General features: G+C 43.4%; 1 protein-coding gene across 1 annotated transcript in view; it reads right to left on the bottom strand.

Moving 5' to 3' along the window:
- The window catches only part of LOC126237227 (glutathione S-transferase 1-1-like), a 105544-nt gene extending 89489 nt beyond the window's left edge, over positions 1-16055 (bottom strand). Inside the window, exon 1 of the mRNA XM_049947119.1 lies at positions 15925-16055. The gene's annotated coding sequence lies outside the window, so the exon portion shown is untranslated. The remainder of the gene's footprint in view (positions 1-15924) is intronic.
- Positions 16056-17975: the final 1920 nt, after the last annotated feature.

Below are 17975 nucleotides of genomic sequence, written 5' to 3'. Positions count from 1 at the left end.
AATTTGAGAGCTGACTGCAATAAAATCAGGATGAAAATGAAAAATCACTGTTACTTTCAGACGACAGAGGACATATATGGAAATGATAGAGCTTGTACTAAACAAAATTTCAGACACTTAGTTTGACAGAGGAAAAAGTGACATATTACAAGTGTAGCCTATTCTTGAGTACCTCTGTGTTGAAAAAGACTGTTTGGAAACTACAAGAATACATCTACATCTACATTTATACTCCGCAAGCCACCCAACGGTGTGTGGCGGAGGGCACTTTACGTGCCACTATCATTACCTCCCTTTTCTGTTGCAGTCGCGTATGGTTCGCGGGAAGAACGACTGTCGGAAAGCCTCCGTGCGCGCTCGAATCTCTCTAATTTTACATTCGTGATCTCCTCGGGAGGTATAAGTAGGGGGGAGCAATATATTCGATACCTCATCCAGAAATGCACCCTCTCGAAACCTGGCGAGCAAGCTACACCGCGATGCAGAGCGCCTCTCTTGCAGAGTCTGCCACTTCAGTTTGCTAAACATCTCCGTAACGCTATCACGGCTACCAAATAATCCTGTGACGAAACGCGCCGCTCTTCTTTGGATCTTCTCTATCTCCTCCGTCAACCCGATCTGGTACGGATCCCACACTGATGAGCAATACTCAAGTATAGGTCGAACGAGTGTTTTGTAAGCCACCTCCTTTGTTGATGGACTACATTTTCTGAGGACTCTCCCAATGAATCTCAACCTGGTACCCGCCTTACCAACAATTAATTTTATATGATCATTCCACTTCAAATCGTTCCGTACGCATACTCCCAGATATTTTACAGAAGTAACTGCTACCATCAGTGGATAGAGCGTTTCTACAAGTTCTTAACCCTCGTTATAGGTACTCCATGTCGGCACCATTTGTCACGTGGCAAACGTCGATACGATAGACAAACTGTTGACACACATGTCCTGAGATGTCATGGTCGGTATCAGCTCCTGCTTTTTCATCCAGCAACTCTTCCAAATTAAGTGTTCGTAGTTGCAGGATCATACGATCTTTGACATATCCTCATAAGGAAAAATCATTTAGAGTTAAGTCCAGTGGTCATGGGGGCGGCTGGAGAAGACAGCCATGATGTAAGGCACGTCCAACCCAACACTCAGACCGTTTGGAACTGAGTCAATCACCAGCCATCTTACAGATATTATGGTGGGAGTACCATCTTGTTGCAAACTGAAGTATTCACTGTCTTGCTGTAGTTGTGGCGTAAGCCATCGCTTCAGAATGTCCAGCTACACGAAACTAGGCACAGTTTTCTGTGCTAAGAAATGTGGTCCATAAACTTTTCACGAGAGCACGGTACAAAAGACGTTAACTTTAGGTGGATCACGAATGTATTCCTCAATCTCAAGTGGATATTCTGTCCCCCAGAAATGAACGTTACATTGAGGTGACAAATGTCATGGGATACTAGACAATACCGTGTCGGACTTCCTTTTTCCCAGCTTATTGCAGCAACTCTACGTTTCTAACACTCAGCAAGTCGTTGGAAGCCTCTGAAGAAATACTGAACCATGAAGCCTCTGTAACCGTCCATAATTACGAAAGTGTTTGCGGCGCATGATATTGTGCAAGAAATGACCTCTCTGTAAATGTCCAATGGAACTCAGGGAGGGCTATGTGGGTGACCAAATCATTCATTCTTCAAATCAATGACGAACGATTGTGGCCTGGTGACATGGTGCATTGTCACCAATACAAAATCCATCGTTGTATGGTAACATGAAGCCCATGGAAGGACGCAAATGGTCTCCAAGTAGTCGACCATTCCAGTCAATGATTGGTTCAGTTGGACCGCAGGACCTAGTCCGTTCCACCTAAACAGACCCAACACTATTATGGAGCCCCACCAGCCTGCACAGTGCCTTGTTGACAACTTAGCTCTGTGGCTTCTTTGAGTCTGCTCCACACTCTAACCCTACCATGCGCTCTTACCAACTGAAATGGCGACTCATCTGATGAGGCCATGGTTTTCCAGTCTACGAGCCCAGGAGAGGGTCTGCAGGCGATGTCGAGCTGTTTGCAAAGGGACTCACATCGATCGTCTGCTGCCATAGCCCATTAAGGGGAGGTTTATTATGTTTTGGTTCAAAAAATCGATTTTTTTAAAATTGGATTTTTGGATCCATAAAAGTGTTTAGAATCCACCCCTGGAACAGTTTTTCCGAATACGGAACGGAAATGTTTGTTATTCGCGGTTGAACAAAAAAATGCACCGGCCTGAAATCCGCCTTTTTCACGCACCAGTTTTTTTTCTTTCGGAGGACGAGTTGTTGTACCGGTGGTTGGGAGGAAACACACAAAATTCAAATGAAAGTTTGAACGTGTGTGTTTGGAGGTTAGCCCCCAAAACATTTGCATTCTGGTGCGAAGACTGTGGAGATTGCAACTTTCCTGGCAGTGAGCAGCTTCAACGAAGGGTATTCAGCAATTCTGAAGACCATGACAACAATGGACGTCACCCTGGGACTCTATCGATGCAGTTCGCCAAGCATTCGGACGACCAACGGATTCAAGCGGCCAAAAACCGCTTGTCACCGGCCGTACGAGCGGCTCTGGAGCAGCGCAGGATGGCCCAGATGGAGCAGAACGCCCTCTATGAGGAAGAGATATGACTAGTTTATGGACCCGAGATAGCAAATTGAATGTAAGTTGCAAAATATTGCATTTGTATGTAGTCAAAACTTCAAACGGGTTTTTCTCGACATGACGTTTTTTTATCGCACGGTATGGTAACTTCAAATCTACTGAACCGATTGGCATGACTCTTTGTTTCCGACGAAGCTAACTAAATTGTCTAGGAACTGTACCACTTTTATTCCGATCCATCAGCTATAAATATTTTTACTTGGCCGACGAAGTTGAAAAATCGATGGAAAAAGCCTATATTTTTCAAATGGGAGCCATTTTGTTTCCTATGGTCCAAATAACTTAAGCGAGGTACAACTACTAAAGAATCTTATATACTTCGCTAACGTCAACCGAATTTTGATTTCACACTAGCCGGCTGACCTGTGACATACCTTCGTGCAGGTCTACATCGAAATTTTGTTTCGTTCCGACGGCACTTCGCCTTTGCTCTTCGACATTTCCGGTCGAAAAAATTCCAGTTTGTAGAGGAAATATCAATAAACATTTTGACCAAATTAGACACATATCTATAACACATCCCGAGAAAAAAATTCTCAAAGAACATGCTTTTTACGGGCCAAAGATAGTAAACCTTCCCTTAAGCCCAGTTTCGCAGCACTGTCCTAAGGACACGTTCGTCGTACGCCCCACATTGATTTCTGCGGTTATTACACGCAGTGTTCTGATCTGTTACTAGTGACAACTCTACACAATCAACGCCACTGCTCTCGGTCGTAAAGTGAAGGCGTTTGGCCACCGCGTTTTCTATGGCGAGTGGTAATGCCTCAAATTTGGCATTCTCGGAACGCTATTGGCACTGTGGGTCTCGGAATGTTGAATTCCCTAACGATTTCCGAAATGGAATGTCCCACGCTTCTAGTTCCAACTAGCATACGGCATTCAAAATCTGTAATTCCCGTCGTGTGGTCTTAATCGCGTCGGAAACTCTTTCACGTGAATCAGACGAATACAAGTGACAGTTCCGCCAATGCACTGCAGTTTCGTAACTTGTATAATCGATTCTACCGCCATCTGTATGTAGGCATATCGCTATTCCATTACTTTTGTCACCTCAGTGTATGACGACCTACGCCTCCAGACACATGAAATTGGCATCAGCACTGAGAACTAAATTCTATGAGAAACCTGCGTACTCCAGTATCCACAGCAAGTTGTTGCAAAAGTCAGAGCGAAGCTTATTGTCCCGCGTATTCAGCCCTTGTAACAAAGGAAGCCAGTATGGCTTTACACGCGGATATTTATAGAGAACGCGCTGGATGGTTGATTATAGTACCTGCAATACTCTTCGCGGACATGTCGTCGATTTGTTCAGTCTCCGCCGGCCGCTGTGGCCGAGCGGTTCTAGGCACTTCAGTCCAGAACCGCGCTGCTGCTACGCTCGCAGGTTCGAATCCTGCCTCGGGCATGGATGTTTTTGATGTCCTTAGGTTAGTTAGGTTTAACTAGTTCTAAGTTCTAGGGGACTAATGACCTCAGGAGTTGAGTCCCATAGTGCTCAGAGCCATTTGCACCATTTTGATTTTTGATGTCCTTAGGTTAGTTAGCTTTAAGTAGTTCTAAGTCTAGGGAACTGATGACTTCAGATGTTAAGTCCCGTAGTGCTTGGAGCCATTTGGATTTGTTCAGGTTCCATTGACGATCTGCCTTCTCCACTGACGATCCCGACCGATTTGTTTGCTTCGCACCATATAAGCAGCCAGCCTCACCGAATGCACAAATTGTCGCGGTGGGAACGTAATGTTGGTTTATCTATAATTAACTTCTGCCCCGGAATATTCTACGACGGACAGCCATCATTCAGCTACACCATAGTGAAACTCTACATAATGGATGATTTAAATGCAGATGACTGATTAGGTCCCTGGTAGTGAAACTGAAGTTGACACTATGTACAACTCTCCAAAATAACGTCCATTATCTCTCACATGAAGATTTATTACAGAAAAAAAACACAGAAGTGAAATGAGAGATAAACAGAAATAGACAATCATGAATTACATTCAAGCGCCTTTTTAACGCAAAGAAGCATATATTGATGTAGGGTTCAGAAAGTTGGGAAATGGGTGGAATAATTTACACTACGCCTGGTTGGTTGGTTGTTTGGGGAAGGAGACCAGACAGCGAGGTCATCGGTCTCATCGGATTAGGGAAGGACGGGGAAGGAAGTCGTCCGTGCCCTTTGAAAGGAACCATCCCGGCATTTGCCTGGAGCGATTTAGGGAAATCACGGAACACCTAAATCAGGATGGCCGGACGCGGGATTGAACCGTCGTCCTCCCGAATGCGAGTCCAGTGTCTAACCACTGCGCCACCTCGCTCGGTTTACACTACGCCTCCAACTTTAAATGTGGATAACGAAATGTGACTGAATCTGCTTTGGCTGACAATGATTGTGAATCATTAAGTTGCAAGCTAGCACGATATGCATAAATTGCAGAGCGACTGCTGCTCTTTGAAAGAGCACGCCGTGCACGCCGAGAATTCACCTCAAAGGCTCCTAATGCGCCGGAGCTGCAAAATGCTCACCATGCACCTGCGGGACGCAGCAATGCTGCAACCAGCGAGCCTCTGCGTTGACTCGAAAGATGGACCTCAGTTTCCTCCTTTCGTCCCAGGACCCGCGACGACGTCACCAGAAAAAATGGCTCTGAGCACTATGGGACTTAACATCTATGGTCATCAGTCCCCTAGAACTTAGAATTATTTAAACCTAACTAACCTAAGGACATCACACAACACCCAGCCATCGACGTCACCAGAACAAACCCTATCTACGATCTAACGCGAATCAAGGCTCTAGCAGAATATCCGATCAGATTCGCTTCACGGCCAAAGCCCCAATATCTTCCTCCATCTCTTCTCTACTATTTCCTAAAACAGTCCAGGTGGAGTACTTTCGAAAAACAAACTAGCACTCGAAATGCTCTTCCTTACGTCAGTTGCACATTCCTCCTCTCTCAGTACAGCCTCCCTCCCGAAGAAGGGCAACTTTCATTCATCCAATCGAATCGCTTCCCTCGACCGAGCGCAGATGCCCTCCGGTAGGTGTTCTGATGTTATCGTTAGATTACCAATCAAAACATTGTTTATTTGCTCGCTCGGGAAACCACATGGCGTGGTTGCCTATGTGACTTCCAAAAAACGCAGCGGCTATTCTGGCGACTGTGTCTCGAAGGTTCTGCTACGTCCGTCCATTTCAGCCACCAAAGGGTAATGTTTTCACGATCCTTTCAGATATGGATCCCGCAGGACGATCCACGTAAAACATGGTCGTGGATTCTTGCAGAATCTGGAGAATGCACTCTCCTCGAGAGGGACCAATTATGAGGGCACTGGCCCATCGCGATTTGGCTGAGGAAGCTGTAAAATGCTCTGCCCACAAGCCTCTGGGACACTCTACTGTAGCCCTCCAAGAGCACCTCTCTGCGCGTGGCTGGGTACCCCCTACTGCTCAGACCACGTCCGCCAACTTGCCATCTTTTGACCGAGTTTCAAAGGCCCAGCCGATATACTGTACGAGATGCTACAATAAAGTAATGAGACTCATGTGAAAAAAAAATGATGCTTGCCGTTTTAGTCAAGTTTAGTGTTGTCTCCTTCAAAGTAGTTCCCTTCTGATTGCACACACTTTTTCCAACGCTTCTGCCATTGATGGTAACATTTCTGGAACTCATCTTCTGTAATATCCTCCAAGACCCTCGTCACAGCTTTTTGGATAACTTGTGTTGTTTAAAAATGGAGTCCCTTGACCTCCGTTTTGACTCTTGGAAATAGAAAAAAGTCGCACTGAGCGATATCTGTTGAACAGGGTGGCTGTGGTAGTACTGAAATTTGTTTTGAGGTTAAAAATTGCTGTACTGACAGACTGTGGTGTGACATTTTTGGCGACAATTTTTGCACAAAGCTTTCTCATACCAAGATCTTCAGTTATTATTAGACGAACCGTTTCTCTATTGATGTTCAGTTCTTCTGTAATCATTTTCACGGATAATCTTCGATCAGATTTTACGAGTTAACGCACCCTGGACAAGTTGACATCCGTCCGTGAGGTTGATGGTCGTCCACTGCGGTCTTCATCTTCAACATTCTTTCTGCCTTCACTAAACATTTTATGACAAAGAAAAACTTAAGCTCTTGACATAACCTCCTCTCCAAAAGCCTTCTGAAGCTTACCGTAAGTTGTTGTGGCGGTTTCACCCAATTTAATGCAAAAAGAAATGGCATAGCGTTGCGCAATATTATGCGGTTCCATTTCCGTGACGAGAGACACAAACATAACTTATTACAGCACAACTCACGACTGAGCAGTTGCATCGATGTGCCACTTGGACTAGAAGCAGCTTATAGACCAAGCTCAAAGATGTTGTGCCTACACAAGCCTACAGGGTTGCCACATCTTGCAAAGAAAATCAGTCTCATTACTTTATTGTCGCACCTCGTACCTGCGTCCGCACCCATTCCGTGTTCCCTGAGCTGAAACCATTAAAGCCACCTCTTCACTTTCTACGGCTAGTAAGATTCCCTTCTCCCAGTTGTAGCTGAAACTGTCCTACAGAACATTCTACTACGCACAAATTGCATCACCTCAAAATTACTCCATCCAGTGAACTCGGTGAACTACCACTGTCAACCGTCTTTAGTAAGCACCAAATCGGTCACAGAGCCTTCCAAATTAGATGAAAGTGCCCTAATTGCATATATTCACATTATCTGAATAATGAAAGTAAGAGAAAGACGAGTCCAAAGGACGTGCCGTCTTTCAAATGTTCGGTAGCGGGGCTGTCATATCTTTTACCTTATATCTGATGCGAAATTGTGCTCAACCGTTACAACTGACTCGTATTTAGCGAATAACAACACAAAACGCACGCATCGCTTCATTGTATGCCATGTTCTGACACATATGCAATGATGCTGCGGTACTTATTACGAATCGAAATTTGGAGATATGCTCTGCACACTGATGTGTGTCATTTAACTACATCTTGTAGTTTTGCTGCAGTTTACTTGAAACACCAGGGGTACTTACGAATTAACCTTGTACAGTAGTTCTGCTGAGTTTAATGACGAATTCGATCTCAAAGAACGCTACGGGAGTTCAGGTAATGCAGTGTGGAACCAAAATCTATGAACATAGAACCCATAAAGACTCTGGAAACGCAAGAAAGTCTTGCTATTAAAAACAGCTTTACCATTTAAAATTGAGAACTGTCGTATGATAAAACTCGCACAACACACTTGTGCAATGTAACAGACCAACAATTTGAAGAGGTTTCAACAGCGAAACTAAATTCTAATCTGACACAATTTAGAATCGCAGTCAAGTTAAGAAACAGCAGAAAAAACGAAAGAGTGTGATTGTTCAAGAATTAAGATCAAGCATTCTTACTGAAGCCGCGTGATGAGATAGCCAGATGTCTTCAGAAAAAGCTGCTTATGGTTTGTTTAACTCAGTGCTTTACTAGGCATGGCCCTGTTGAAGATGATATGCCCTTACCTTTCTCCGATCTCTGAACTGACATACCCAACCAGTTACAGATGGCAAGACTCCAAACCACTGTACAGCTAGGGATTTTCTACATGTATAGATTCACTGCAGACGTGAAAGCGACTTTAGGTGACAAAAAGTTCCGATACAGTCCATTTTTAACCTCAAACCTTTGCATTTATAATCTGACACTTTCCTTCATTACTACCGAGCCACATATCAGTAGTTAATTGCAATAAAATGCTGGAAGGCTGCTTCATTCCGAAAGCGTAATTTCTCTTCGGTAGCGTAGACGAGGCTTTTGACATGACCCCACACAAAGAAATCCATGGGAGACCATGGCACAGGTCCTCCTCTACCTGTCCAATGTTAGCCATACGTCCGCGTTAGAAGCCGGCCCACTCGTAAATGAAGAAGTGCTGGAGCCCCATCATGCATGAACCACATGTTCAGGCGTTCGTTCAGTGGGATATCATCATGGAAATCTGGAAGTACAGTTCGCAGAAACCGTATGTGCTGATGTCCGGTGCTGTGGTAGGAAGTGTGGCCTAATTATGCGGTCTCCGAGCATTCCTGCACAGAACAACGCTGCTGATGTCGTGATATGCGTGTTGCATTAGGATTGACATTGGTCCAAATGTGACAGCTGCGGTAGTTAAAAATACCGTCAGGGGTAAACCCAGCCTCGTCCGTGAACAGAATGCTGCTTACAAACAGGGGATTCAGGGTACACTGTTGTAGCACTCACGTGCATGAATTCTCTCTAGAAGGGAAGTCTGCATTGTTTAGGGCTTCCAGTCACTGGAGAAGATATGAATAGAGAGTACTTACCGATGTAAAATCCGCTACATACTGATATGACTCATACACGTTCTTGGGAAGCATTCGTCCTCGTTGAAGTACTCGGACGATCGATTACAATGCGTAACACTCTTTGCTCAACATCGGCTTTTATGGATCTGGATCGACATTCTCGTGTGCGATACTTCTGGTTTCTCTAAAGCGCTGATATAACCGGCAAATGTACGCCTGTCGGGCTGTCTGCGGAGACGATAAGATTCTTCATACAATCGTGCGGCCTCGAGGGTACTACCACCCACTTTGCCACACATGAAGTGGAAGTCACCGTGCTCTTGACTGGTGTAGCCTCTGTCCATGGTGCCTTCACATTCGTAACTGAATGTGAGGCCGGTACGGCACAGTCCACGGAGGGGAAAAGGGAAGTAGTAGCGCACGCGTAAACAAACAGTCGATCCCAAACCTTGGGATACCAACGTAGATACCGCGGTATCCAGGCGCGTTTACAGTTGGTTCCCAACTCAATATCTCGCCAACGGATGATTTGTGGACCCATGTTTATTGGAGCTTTCTAGCAGCTTTTGGCCCTAACCGTTTAGGTGTAATTTATTGACCGTCGCTTCTGAAACATCCTGTATACAGGGCGCCCAGGAACAGCCTGAAAAGCTTATAAGGGCGTTGCAAGGTAGATTGTGCTGAGAAATGCTTGTTAAGAACAAAATTCGACACATTGTGCCTTTTTCGAGTTAATTAGCATTGAAATTAGCCAATCACTCCATTATGCACACAAATTCCAGAGGTCTGCCAGAGACTGTGCCGCCAAATATGCCTTTGTTTCGTTTCCTAAAAACCGATCAAGAGAGCGATACAAAAATTGTACATGGGACGATAGTAAGAATCGAACCCGAGTTAAAGGTTGAGCACCCTCGTGTGCTGTAATCTACGCTATGAAAACAAGTAGCACTAACTGTGTTTGGCGGGCCCACTGTATTTGATTGCGCAATGACCTAATTGGCCAACTTCAACGCTAATTAACGCTAAACCGGCGCAAAGTATCGAATTTTTTCTTAACAATTATTTCTCAGTACAATTTACCCTGCAACAATCTTGCATTCTTTTCAGAATGTTTCTGACCAACCTATATGTTTTACCTCTAGAACGCGCCAGATTAAGGCGTGGTATCTGAAAACAGACTTCCTGATTTCGTTGAGTTTCTGTGTAGTGAAATACGGAACAGAAGCTAGATTAACCTGCAGCAAATACCGGTGGATGAAACTAGCATAACATTGAAATCTGCTGAAGGAACATAGTTCAAAATGCATGAGGGGCAGTCAAATGAAAACAAGACAGATAGAAAAAAGATTAGTAAAGTTCATTACTTCAAAAGTAATCGCAGTAACAGTTAATACATCTATCCTTGTGAGATAAGACGGACAATACCTAAACGGAAAGATATCTGAGGTTGCTACAGAACCATGATTGTATCCAGGCGTGCACCTCTTCGTCCGACGCAAATCGACGGCCACCAGTCTTTCTTAAGTGCTCCAGAAATATGGAAATGACATGGAGGGAGATCGGGACTGTACTCGTGTGTAGAATGGGTCAGAACTTCCCAGAGAAACTTCTGCTGCGTACTCGAAACAACCTGCCAACCAAATGGGCGCGCACACGCTGCCAAGGCTGTTTCCAGTACGCAGCAGAAGTTTCGCTGGGAAACCCTTACCCATCCTGCATACGAGTACAGTCCCGATCTCCATTCACGCTGTTTATATATCTATACTGAGGAAAGACATTGGTGGGCGTCGCTTTGTTTCAGACGAAGAGGTCCTCGCCTGGGTAACTTATAGTTTCGTAGGCAATCTCAGCTATTTTTGCATGAAAGCATTGTTGATCTTCTCTCATAGTGGGGTAAATGTATTAACAGTTATAGTGACTACTTTTGAAATAATAAACAGTTTACCTATTTTTTTCCATCTCTGTCATTTTCATTTGACTGTCCCTTAAATTAAGCTGCAAATGTAAAATGGTCAGAAAAATCAGTACCAGACGAAAGTGATCGTGAAATATGAGTGAATTCAACTGATCCTGATACATGCAGAGAGTCAGATGAATAAACAAAGCAGCTGGGCATCAAGCCGCTGTAGTAGAAATATGGATAACGCCCGAATATGTATGGTTCCTAGCATTGGTATGAATGGCATTAACCATTTTTACAGTTCTGCTCTTTGTTTTCCTTGTAACACACTGTGCTGTGTCACGTTAATCGACATTTGCATCAACGTGTAGTGGTTTAACAGGAATTACATAGAAGAACGTTGTTTTATAAGTAATAATTAGATTCTATGTTTTTGCTGTAATGGTAGTCTCTTCTGGAGTAAAGCACTGAATGGGAAGAGAGGCTGGAGCAAAGGAAAAACTTATGAAGGAGGTTGATAAATTTGAAATATAATACTAACCAAGCGTGTAGGAAATACAGTGGATAAACGATGCACCGAAGCTGGAGATACTAGAAAGAATAGGCGTGTACGAAGGCCAAGTGAATCCCCCGAAATGAGGGGCTGCTTAATGAGACATGTGTCGAAATTCTGCAGAAACCTTGGAATAGAAGAAGTAGAATCAGAAACTTGTAGCAACACACAATTTTTAGCACCTGAACAAGTTATCGAAACTGTTCAATGTTGTATATGTATGGACTCAAAGGAAATGGTGGATTACTTCAAACGAAATTAAAAAGTAATAATTGAAAAGCGAAGAAGGAGAGACAGGCTAAGTGACCTCCATAAACACCTTAACCTCTCTAGCGTCGGTCTGGTGATCCCCACTGTGATTACAGTACGGGGCCAACCTGCTTAGAACAGCACATCCGCGATTTTGAGAATGCTTGGTGATGAGTTTTCGAGTAAGACTCCCTTAGGGCTATCCCTGTCTCGCCTGATCTTTGAATTTAATTTAATTCTTCTAATCTCACAGACTGAGAATTTGGGAGGCCTAAAGCCGAGTCCATACCAAAGCAAACATCCGCACTAGGGCGATTATGAGCGCAGAGCACGGAAGACTGCGACCACCATTTTGCAATAATGGGTCAGAAAACATATTTGAATAATTTTTGTTTCACAGCTGTATTCATCGTAATTTGGTGTATTTGTGACAGTTAATTGGTTTCGACTCCAACGAGTCATCATCAGGACCAGTATTTTGTGGCCAGTTGTCATTTGATGCCCATCGTGGTCACTTAAGAAAATCAACTTGCTTGATTTCGGCTGTAATGAGTCATCATTGGTACTAATATCTTGCTACGAAAGTAACAAGAGCCGTAATCTGGCGACCGTCGTGGTCACTTAAAAAAAAGTCAGCTTGGTTGATAGACTCCAACGAGTCGATCAGTTATCATTAGAACCAGTATACTGACACAAAAGTAGCACAAGTCATCTGGCGCCCATCCTTGTCAGCTAAAATCAGCTTGGTCGATTTCGAGTCGTTACAATGGAAACTGTCATAAATCCACCACATTGCGACCAAGAAAATCCATGCAAATTATAAAAATAGGTGTAATTATCTATGTATATTACACATCTTCTAAACCGTATGATCGATTTTATCCAAACGTGGTACACGTCATAAGATTTACTGCCACGGAAGACTCACTGTGGGGGTAAGAGCAACTGACCTATCAAAGAGTAGTGTAGTGTACGACATGAGAAGACCCATATCTTAGTCATCCAGCATTCGAGAATGAGAGCACTTAGACTTGCAATAAACTTTACAAATAATTTCAAACCTTTACGAAACTTGTCTCGCTGACGACTCCCACATAATAATGAAAGGAAAAAAGCTCATCGCTTACTACATTTTCGATGTTCATGTAGTAAAACTGCCACATGAAGCAAGAAGTATTATTTTATTACTTCTTTACTACTTACAGTATTAGTGACACATTTTGCAGACAGTAGTCACATATATTACTGAACGTACCAGATGAATTACATCACTGTAGGGGACTTAGTTCAGGAGATATGAAGTCATAAACACTGGATGCGCGAAAAACTCTATTGCTTCATTGCATTGCTACTAGCTCTATTCGAAACACATTTGGCAGGCACCATCCACGTATGCTGCTGAACGTACCTACAAAAATAAACCACTGTACGACACATACTTCAGAGATATGACGTCAAATGCTGAGATACGTGAAAAACTGCCGCATCATACTATACGTTTTAATTCTTTACTTCTTTTCTACTAACTCCATTACATTTCGCAGACAATATTTACATATACTGTATGTACTTGCAACATTATGTCATTTTACTGCTTATAGGTCAGGAGATATGGCGTCAAACATCGAGCTGTGTCAAAATGAAACTGCAGGGCGAAATTCGCTAGATATACAAGTGAAATGTGTACAAGCACACGTGAAATATGCAGTTGAAAATATGAACAACTTTGAACTGTGTAGTGGAATGACAATGGAAATTTGTGCGTGACCGGGATTCGAACAAGTATTTCCCGATTATCACGAGTGCTCGCGTTACCGTTAGTCTATCCGAGCACGGTTCACGGTCAAACCCAAACTTCCACATACCGTTAACCATGTGCCTACAGCTTGCACTAGTATATCCATTATGTATGTTCCTGTACAGGGGAGACGTTTTAATTGAAAGTCACTTGCCCGGTGTCGACGGATAAATAGGCCATTGCAGTGCCTGTGTCGCTCAGAAGTACGATGAAATATTCCTTCCGACATGCATGTGTATCCGAAGGAATATTGCATTGTACTTCTGAACACCACGTCACTGCAATATGGTTGAAATATATTTGGCATCGGAGTATGCGAGCAAAACCATGGGTAAGAAGCTCATCCCAAACCCCTGGAAGGGTTTCAGTCAAATTTGGTACTCATATTAGTTACAATATGGAAAGAAATACTATAGGGGTAAGGACCACCAGTCTCCATTGGGGTGAGCGTGACAACGTGGAGAGAGAAAGGAGGACGAAGAGACAGCGTGGGAAAAGGGAGAGAGAGGCACAGATAGGAGGAGGATGAGGAAAAGGACAGAGACAGAGGAGAAAATGGACAGAGACAGGGGAGAGGAGGAGATGGACATAGAAAGGAAAGAGGAAGAGATAGAGACGGAGGAGATAGGGAGAAAGGTAGGGGAGGAGGAGATAAACAGACGGAGTGTGAGGAGCAAATGGACTGAAAAGGGGAAGAGGAGGAGATGGACAGGGTGAAAGGAGAGGAGGAGATTAGATTAGATTCAGTTTTCGTTACATAGACCCAAAAAATTAGACGATTCTTGTGAGTGTGGAACGTATAAGAAAGTATAACACATAATAGGACATTTAGATATAATACACACATCCTTGATTATTTGTCAGGACATTGTCAAAGTACGTGAATACATTACAGTTAACTGGAACTGCTGATATCTACCGATTTAATACACTGTCAGAATGAAACACAGATATGTGCTTTTAATAAATTTATCATACCCAAAATATCTATTTTTGGTTGTTGTGATCAAGTGCTGTCAAGACTGAAATCTAACAGACATTTTTATTCAAGTTGGTCTAACACCCCTTTTAAGAGTTTCATCAATAGAGAAGAAGAAGTTGCTTACGAAAAAGTCTTTCGAACTCTGTTTGAACCGTGGTTTATCTGAAACCAGATTTTTAACGGTTCAAAATGTTCAAATGTGTGTGAAATCCTATGGGACTTAACTGCTAAGGTTATCAGTCCCTAAGCTTACACACTACTTAACTTAAATTACCCTAAGGACAAACACACAGACCCATGTCCGAGGGAGGACTCGAACCTCCGTCGGGACCAGCCGCACACTCCATGACTGCAGCGCATTTAACGGTTTCTGGCAATTTATTGAAAACGTGTTCTCCAGAATACTGAACCCTTTTTTGGTCCAAGGTAAGTGATTTTTGGTCTTTATGTAGATTGTCCTTATTACAAGTATTGATATTATGTATTGACGTATTGGTTGGGAATAGAGACATGTTATTTGCAACAAATTTCATTAAGGAATAAATACACTGAGAAGCAGTGGTTAGAATACTCAATTACTTGAACAGGTTTCTACATGATGTTCTTGAATTTATACAACAAATGAGTCTTATTACACGCTTTTGCTCTCTAGAACGTTTGCTTCGTTTGACGAGTTACCCCAAAATATGATACCATGTGACGTAATAGAAAGAAAGTAAGCAAAGTATGCAAGTTTCTTTATATCTATGTCTCCTACATCTGACATCATTCGCATTGTAAATATAGCCTTTTTTAGGCGCTGCAGCAATTCTGTGGTATGCTCTTCCCAGCTGAATTTATTATCAAGTTGTAATCCCAGAAATTTAACACTGTCGACCTCTTCCATCTGCGTGTTTTCACGTTATACACAAGCGCTGAAAGGAAATCTCTTACAGGTTCTGAACTGCATATAGGTGGTCTTTTCAAAGTTTAAAGACAGTGAATTGTGAATTAGATTTAATGGAAATAAAAGAGGAGAACAGAATGAGATTTTCACTCTGCAGCGGAGTGTGCGCTGATATGAAACTTCCTGGCAGATTAAAACTGTGTGCCGGACCGAGACTTGAACTCGGGACCTTTGCCTTTCGTGGGCAAGTGCTCTACCCGAGTTCGAGTCTCGGTCCGGCACACAGTTTTAATCTGCCAGGAAGTTTCAAAAGAGGAGAAGATGAACAGAGACAGGGGGAGGAGGAGGTGGACACGGTGATGGAGATGGACAGACAGTGTGAGAGGGTGGATGGGGGGGGGGGGAGGAGATGAACTAATAGAAGATCGGAATTAATGCATACCCGTCCAACACCAAGTACTCAGCTAGTTCTGAATATAAAAGTATTTTTCAAAATATAGCGCTTGCTCCAGTTCGGGAAAGTCAAAACTGAACTGGCAGTGGAGGAGGCCGAGAGGTACCTGTAGTCGGGAAGCGCCTCCACCTTGTCCACACACAGCCCCAGCGTGACCTACGGCTGAGGCGACCGATGCTGGACTGTCGGCTACGGCTTCCCGCGCCCCGGGCGGTGGGCCGTACCTTCTGCGTTGTCAGGGCTACGCTACCCCACAACAATGGCACTACTCCGCCTTAGGTCAAAGGGCTCGGCCGTGTCCCGCTGACGGCTCTTTTGTTCTGTACGACCTCACGCGACCCCAGCTGCCGTTCCGACTTTTTCACCCGCTCAACCGACTGGTGCACAGTTAAAATTTGATGACGCCGCATACGTAGCCGCCGGCGCTGCGGGCCTGCTACCGCTGCTAAACTGTACTCGGCTGTATTTCTCAGTTTCTCGGTTTCTTATGTAATGATAGGTGTCCCTCAGGCGCCTGATTACTGACTTCAATGCCATCAGCGCGTCTATGTAAATGAACGTGACGTAGCGATTTGTAATACGATTATGGAACCCTTTTGTGCTTCAGATGTAACTCAGGGAATACTCTCTTGTATTTAAACACTTGTACCTCTTGCTGTGTATCGAAAAATTTAAAGAACTGTTCATTTTATAGAGCAAATTTTTTTTAACATCATTCGAGAAATCACAGAAAGAGCTGTACCGAAAAAGAAATGTCAATGTTCGCAGCGAAATTTTTATCTAAAAGTAGCTGATTGAGGGTAGTTTCGACCCATTTCGATGTTTCGGAACAGGTACCTTGAAATTAAACTGCCTTAACGGACACAGATATCAGATAAAAGAGTATTTGCTGTTTTTGTTTTTCTTTCTTTCTTTTTTTTGTGGGAAAAAATTACCACTAATGTTGCTAAGAGTTATGTATCTCTTCATTTGACATCGAATCAAGTTATATGGGGCACCTAATGTGTCGTCCTTTTAACGTGAAAATTCTAAGGATCCATCCCAACGAATCTTTATTAAGGGAGATGATCAATTTAAATTACGACTTTACGTTCTTCTTTTTGCTAAGTCATCTGTCCTCTTACAGGCTCTCTGCCGTCCAGATGCGGCCGACTACAAAATCCAACTCTTGTGTAATCTCCTCGTTTCCCGGTACCACTTGCACCGTACACCTTATTTGCTTTGGGACATATTCTAGTCTCCGTATTCTTCTACAGTTTTCTCTCTCTACAACTTCACGTAGTACCGAGAAAGTTATTCCCTGATGTCTTAACATATATACTATCATCCTGGCCGTACTGCTTCTCAGTGCCTCTCGGATCTGCGGAGAGCCCCTTCGATATCCTTCTACAGGACCGCATCTCAAATGTTTCGATCCCCTTCTTTTTCGGTTTTCCAACAGTTCATGATTCATTAACTATTCGTTGCTGTGCTATTGCTGCTCTCTAACGTACGTTCTCATAAAATTCTTCCTCGAACCAATGCCAATGTTTAAGATTAGCAGATTTCTTGGTGAAGAATGCCGTCTTTGCGGATACTAATCTGCTTTTTACGAGTATGTCCTCCTTGCGTGGTCCATCATGTGTTACTTTCCTTTGAAGATAGCTGAATTCTTTGACTTCCGTTCCTGCTGTTCCTTATCGCCTTCGCCTTTCTTCGATTTACTCTCAGTCAGTATTCTGTACCAGTAGAATGTTCACTCCATTCGGCAAGTATTGTAATTCTTCTTCACTTTCGCTAAGGAGAGCAACCTCATTAGCGAATCTCATCATTCCTATCCTTTCACCTTGAATTTTAATCCCACTCTTGAACCTTTCTCGTATTCCAATTATTGCTCACCGATGTATAGACGGAACGGCAGGAGGAAAGACTGCATCCATGTCCAACACCCACTGTTATTCGAACACTTCGTTCTTGGTTTTCCATTGATATTGTTCTCTCTTTCTGCTGGTATATATTGCAGGTAAACCGTCTTTCCCTGTAGCTCACTCTTATTTTCCTCCGAATCTACAACGTCTTGCACTATTTTGCATTGTCGAAAGGTTTTTGTATGTCGACAAATCTTATGACTGTGTCTTGATCTCGCTTCCATTATCAATCGCGATGTCACAACTGCCT

The sequence above is a fragment of the Schistocerca nitens genome, chromosome 2 (genome assembly GCF_023898315.1).
Source record: "Schistocerca nitens isolate TAMUIC-IGC-003100 chromosome 2, iqSchNite1.1, whole genome shotgun sequence".
Taxonomy (NCBI): Eukaryota; Metazoa; Arthropoda; class Insecta; order Orthoptera; family Acrididae; genus Schistocerca; species Schistocerca nitens.
Note: the sequence above shows the minus strand (reverse complement) of the source record. Positions and strands in the feature narration are given on the sequence as shown.